The sequence below is a fragment of the Dromiciops gliroides genome, chromosome 6 (assembly GCF_019393635.1).
Source record: "Dromiciops gliroides isolate mDroGli1 chromosome 6, mDroGli1.pri, whole genome shotgun sequence".
In the NCBI taxonomy this organism is placed as follows: domain Eukaryota; kingdom Metazoa; phylum Chordata; class Mammalia; order Microbiotheria; family Microbiotheriidae; genus Dromiciops; species Dromiciops gliroides.
The window spans coordinates 159042889-159049587 of NC_057866.1; positions in this window are offsets into that span (position 1 = coordinate 159042889).

Genomic DNA, 6699 nt, shown 5'->3' on the forward strand with positions numbered 1-6699 from the left:
CAGGAAAGAATATTCTAGGGGGGAAATAGGTCAGTTTATCAACCCAGACATTGTTTACTAAAACTTTTCTGGTGAGGCTTTTATAATTTGATTTATATTGATCCAAAAACCCTGCAAAACAACAATCATTCTGAATCCAAAGATCAAATACACACTCCTGAATAATAGATGCCATCTAATAATTTAATTTTTTTAAGACTGAATTCATATGTTGCAAGTCCATGACACATAACTTTAGCTGGGCTTTGTTGCTTGACACTTCTGTACATTTATCAATGGTGTAACTTTTATCTCAGCAACTTTGCTTCACTTGTGCTGCCTACAATACTTCTGTGCCCAGAATCATAATAGATGACCCAGCTTTCCATTTCAGTAAGAAATAGAGGTCCTTTCCTATGAATTTTCTTAGATACCCCCCCCCATCTCTCACTTCAAAAACTCCACCCTCTTAACCTCCTCCAGAACTTTTGTCACCTTTTCTCTAGTATATATATATTGGGGGGGGGGGGGTAAGTGACTTGCCCAGGGTCACACAGCTAGTAAGTGTTAAGTGTCTGAGGCGGGATTTGAACTCAGGTACTCCTGACTCTAGGGCCGGTGCTCTATCCACTGCGCCACCTAGCTGCCCTTTTAGTATGTTTTTAAAAGGCCTTCATCCACCTAGCCTACTTGCCTACCATTCTGTCTTCTCCATTTCACTCTTGACCACAAGATTTATTTGATGTTTTCATTACTTTTGCTAGACTTTTTTCCCTTTTTAAAATTCTGTTAAATAAATGAATAAAAAGCATTTATTAAGCTGTAACTAAATGCCTGGTAGTTTGCTAAGTACTTGGGAGGGCCCTGCCCCCAAAAACCTTACATTCTAATGGGGGAGAAAACAGCAGTGATAACTGGAGCGTGTTTTAGTCTAGGAAATCCAATATAATGAGTGGAGGCATAAGATAACTGAAATGCCTGTAAGCCCCTTATAACCTGGGCTTCTAGTCTCCTAAACTTTCCTTTAAGGTTGCCAATGACCTGATGACCAAATTAAATTGCATTTCTTAAGTTCTTACCCTTTGAAGTTTGATACTGTTTGCTGATGAGGTAGAGCTACTCTTCAGAGGTGCCCCATATTCCTGTTTTTTTAATTGTTCATCTCTTGGCTTCTCACCCTCTTCCCAACCTCTTATTTGGGTATTTGAAAGGTTTGTGCTTGGCCCTCTCCTGGGCAGTCTCTCTGTGATAGTGTGGTACCCTGAGAAGAGCCCTAAATTTGTGGTTAATGGAACTGAAGTCCATTCCCAACTCTACACCCACCTATCAGATGTGGTCCTAGATAATGTTACTTCCCCTTTCTGGGCTTCATTTTTCCCAGCTGTAAAATGAGAGTGGAAATAACATGTTGCAGATGTCCCAACTCTTCTGAACTCCAAATCGGCAATTCCAGCTTCAGTTAGGACCTCACCACCTCAGATTCCAGGGTCCAAAATGTAGCCTAATACTTTTTTTCAAGCCTTGTTCTTCTTTCTATTAATGTTTATTCAACCACTGTTCTCATTTCCGTATCTGAAATTCATCCCTTCTCAATTACAATAGTGTAATGTTGCTTGGACTTTAATACAGTAGACTTCCAACCTCCATCCTGTTATTGTCAAGATGATCTTTCTTAGGAATACAGCTGGTCATATAATTGCACAAAAATATTAAGCAGCTTATTGCCTCCTGAATAAAGTTCAAACTTCTGTCCAGCTTTAAAAGCCCAAGAATTTGGCACCACCGTAACCTTTCCAGATTTATTTCCACAACCTCTACTCCTTTAACATGCCTTGGACTCAATAGGCTCTTATCTCTTCCCTCCAGATGCCTTAGAAATTCTTTAAAAGCCAACTCAAAATCCCTTTATAATTGTTTTTAAAATCTTTCACACTTCACACAGCACTCTCTTTAAATTCTATTAAATTTATCAAATAGAGCTCTGTATTCTAGCTGCTGGGTCTTACCCCCATATTCAACTATAAACCTCATGTGGTCATCAAAATTTAGCCAAGTGCCTAGCATAGTGCTTTTACACATGTATTTAACATTTTTGATACAGTATATTTGGAAGTAGCATGTGATTGTCTTTTTTAACTGTCTATAGCACTTAAAAGATTATTTGGTTATTTTCCTAATATCAACCCTGTGTACAAGTATCACCATTTTACTAACTAGATTAGAACTACACTTGCTTTAAATTAATAATATATGCCTATATATCAGTAACACCAAGTATTGCTCTAATTCACAAAACACGTAATTGGGGATAAAGGGAAAAGAGGAATGGGAAGCAATAAGCCTGATTGATCCCATTCTTTAAAAAGTTTGCTTTTCATGAAGAATTTAATTGGACCTCTTATGTTCACCAAATGGTGTAAATGAAATTGGCCAAGGGATAAAAAAAAATTAACTTCTGGCACCCTCAAATACTTTAAAGACGTTAATGAATTGTGTGCAACTAAAATAAAGCGGTTTATTAGGATCTCTTCTAGGATGTGTCATGAGCCTAATTTTATTTTATGTACTGGTATATGTAATAAAGCTTTTAAAAAGTTTCATAATTCATATTCTAGCTCTAGCCTCCGATTACACTGTTCTCATTTATACTATACACTTGTAAATCTTTCCATGGTATAAATTTTTCCAGTGCTTCCCTAGCCTTTTATCACAGTGACAAATTAGATGCCAATAAAGCTGTGCAGCACTGAAACTGATGAAAAAGGAACATGGGAAGGCAACATATCAAGTACTTACTGTGTATGACACTGATGGGTATCAGTGATAGAAAAGCAAAATGGCCCTGCTCCCAAGCAGCTTAAGTCATCCTGGGACAACACACACAGATGATTTAATAAGCTTGAAGGAAGCTAGGGATGTGCATTCTGGGTACAGAGAAGAGACTTCCTCAAGGCACAGAGGCGTTGAGTTCAGGACAACAGCTAGGAGGCTTGGCTGAAACAGCATGTTAAGCTAAGTAATAACAACTAGCATTTAAAGTTTACAAAGTGTTTTACACATCCTATTTGATCTGGAAAGGTAAGACTAGAGCCCACTCATAGAGGGCTTTTAAGCACTGGGCTGAGAAATTTTTATTTTGTGACATGGTTAGACCTGTTTATCAGGAATCTTTAACAGCTGTGGAGATACAATGGAGAAGGAAGTAATGATTATATTTTTAGGTACATGAGATTTGCACTTACAATTCTGTTTGAGAACAAAGGTTCAGAGTTTTATTTCAATGGTATATTCAAAGCATTTTAAGCTAGCTGAGATGCAGCCAGTACTACTAAAATACACAATTTTTTAAAAAAGTGATGAGCACTGAAAGTATAGTTTGCTATAACTCTGGATTTTCTCATCAAATTTAGAACTCCAAACTTTATTCATGGCGAACTTAAAAGCTAAAATGATTAAGAATCATTTTAAGGAACTTTGTCTATGCCAAGCAATATGCTTAACCAATCACTGGGGATACAGATCGAAAAGTCAACTGGCCCCTGCTCCCAAGGAGCACTAATTAGCCAAAACTCTAACATGCTGACACTTAAAGGAAGTCAGTACAGTACCATCAACTTACAAATTGTCACCGGACTGTGGTGTAGATGGGGAAAGCTAAGAATGTGGAATAAGGAAACAGGCTTTGAACTATAAACTCCAGCTAGCCTCAGCATTTGTATGATGGAGATAATTATACTTAAACTAGGTGTCCCACAGAACTATGATGAAGCAAGTTTTACAAACCTGGGCATTTGTCATTTACATTCCTTCAGTCTGGCTGCCAGCTATCCTTCCTGTCATGTCATAGTGACAATCACATGACTGTTACTCTCAAACAGGGCTCATGTTCCCTACATACAATATTCTGTCTCCCACTTCCCTGCTTTTGCTTAAGTGGCACTCCATCCTTAGAATTCATTCCTCATCTCAGGCTCCTTAGCCTTCTTTGACAGTGCAGTTCAATAGGCAGCCACCTCCTGCATACCACCTTTCATCTCCCCAGTTCTTTTGTATATTCTTTGGTACTTATTTATTCATTGGTGCATGGTTGTATCTCTCTATCCCATCAGTTCTTTGAAGACAAGGACTGCTCCAATATTGTCTTTATATGTCCACCATATTACCCAGGGCTGGTACTAAAGTTGAAGCAAATTGAACCTTAAGACACCATATATATTTGTTATTATCTGACTGAAAGTTTCTCAGGCCTATATCACAATACAAAAGTATCTCTTTAGCTGTCAGACACTGAGGCAAACCGGTACCAGAAATTGGCTTTGAAAATAATCCAATTTGTCGGGGACAGTGGATAACAGGATTAATTGGCAAAGGTAGGCCACCACTATTGTTAATGGAGTGGCCAAGGGAAAGGATTCCTCCAGCCAATCCTTCCCTCCCCACCAAAAAAATAACTATTCCACTGTTTGGACAAGACTTTGGGACATGTTTTTTCTTTCCTTCTATTTAAAAAATTTTTTTTTCCCCAACATCACCCATATTTCCTAATGTTGCTTTCCCCTTCCAAGAGAGCTCTTCCTTAAACTGGTTGGGGGGGGGGGATTTGAGGGAGACCCCCGGGAAAGAACTCAGCAAAACATAAAAACATTTGCTATATCCAGTGTTCCACAGCCATGGTCTCCCAACCCTACAAAGAAGTGGAGAAGATGCTTGCTCCTATCTTTCTTCCGAAGTTAATCTTGGTCATTATCTTGCAGCACTGGTTCATGTCTTGGTGGTGGTTTTTCTCCTCTACATGCTGTATCTGGTTTTTTTCCTGGTTCTTCATACTTTCATATTCAGGCAGCAGTTGAGTCCCCCCATGCTTTTGGGTATTTGTTTCTTACAGCACAGTAATACTGCATCATGTTCAGAGTTTCAGGGTTTTTGCTAAATATAGTAAACAGTTTCCCTTGTCCATCTTTTCTGTAGACCAATCTAGGTTGCAACCTGAGATTGGGAACCATTGCACCTCTAACTACTTTTTCCTGTCCCACTGCACTGGGACAACACAAAGAGAATCTCAGGTATGTCCATCCAGCCTTTCACTTTGTTCATTTTGTATTCTCCAGTATAGTCTTCCTCCAGTGCCAAGTCCAGCCTTGTTAATGGATTGATCTAAAGCTGACATTTTACCCCCCAGGAAAGTGATATACAGTACAGCATGCTTATTCAGGAAACCTAGCAGAGAACCACTTAAGAAATCATTGGCTCAGATGAAAATAGATCCAGCTTTTAAATACCACATGACAGAGGGTCCTTGAAGACTGCCACTCAAGAGAAGGCACTAGTAAGACTTAATCCTGAAAGGCTTTGACCATGGGCCCATTGAGATTTGGGGCATGCTTCTTTATATCAGTCTAAGTCAGAACATGCTTTTCACCCTGAAAGATGAACAGCAGGTGACAACCTTCTTTCCGGCCACAGGACTTGATGAAGATCTATTACAGCATGGAATGTGCTGGGACAGAAGAACCTATATTTAATCAAGCCACCCATCTTTGAAGCAATTCTAACTTTTGTAAGGAAGTACTGATCGTGAAGCATTTTGGTATGCTATTAAAGTTTACTAAATTACACTGTTTGCTTTATGGTTTAGTGAATTATCCTGAAACAAACTGGACACTGGCTGGATAAACACATCTGAAAACTTATTTTTTTTTAAAGTTCATGTGATTGTGCTTATACAATTTAAATATTTAATTTGGCCAGTAGGGGAATTCCACCTGGAATTTCCCCCTCCTGTTTGGTAGTTTGAGGTTTTCATTAGGATTTCAGCTGAATGTTATCATTTATCAGAATATTTTTAAAAACATGGCATGAGTTGCATCAAAAATAGGTAAAACCCACTTTTTAATTTGGGGGGGGGGCAGGGCAATGAGTTAGGTGACTTGCCCAGGGTCACACAGCTAGTGTCAAGTGACAGCCCAGATTTGAACTCAGGTCCTCCTGAATCCAGGGCCAGTGCTTTATCCACTGCACCACCTAGCTGCCCCCCCAAAACCCCATTGTTTCTAAGGACTGATAAGTGCTATGGCCTCAACTACACAGTGATCCAATCCAATTAATAATCACTAGTCCATCTACACAGACTGGCCTTGTCAATGGGCTAATCTAAAGCTGACATGCACCTCCAGAGACAAGTGAATTACCGTACAGCCTGCTGAGTCAGGAAACCTAGCAGAGAAACTACTCAAGAAACCACTGGCTCAGATGAAAATATACCCAGCGTTTAAATACCGCAAGTAGTAGACCCTTAGAGTATTGATACCTTTCCAATATGACACTGGCAATATTAAACATGTGATATGTCTCGGGACAACCCAGGACAGTTCCCTGGTGTTCCACATTGGAATAAAACAAAACACTGATAGGTGAATCAACAATTAACAAAAATATTTACTTGCCCATAGCAGGAGAAAACTACTGATTCAGGAGCCTTTCTCTTGGGCTGTCCACCAGTCTGTCAAACAAGATCCCAGAGCAGCTAGAATTTCTAACGGTTGTTTTGAAATCAAGCAACCAAGAAATGCCCTTAACAGCCTGAGCGTTTAGTTCCCTGGGCCAATCGTATCTTCAGTACCTTTCCAGGAAAAAATAGCCTAATTTGGAGACTGAGGGTGTTTCCCCACCGCACCTGACTGTTGTTTGCCCTTGCTTCTGGAAAGGGGCCAATGACATCAG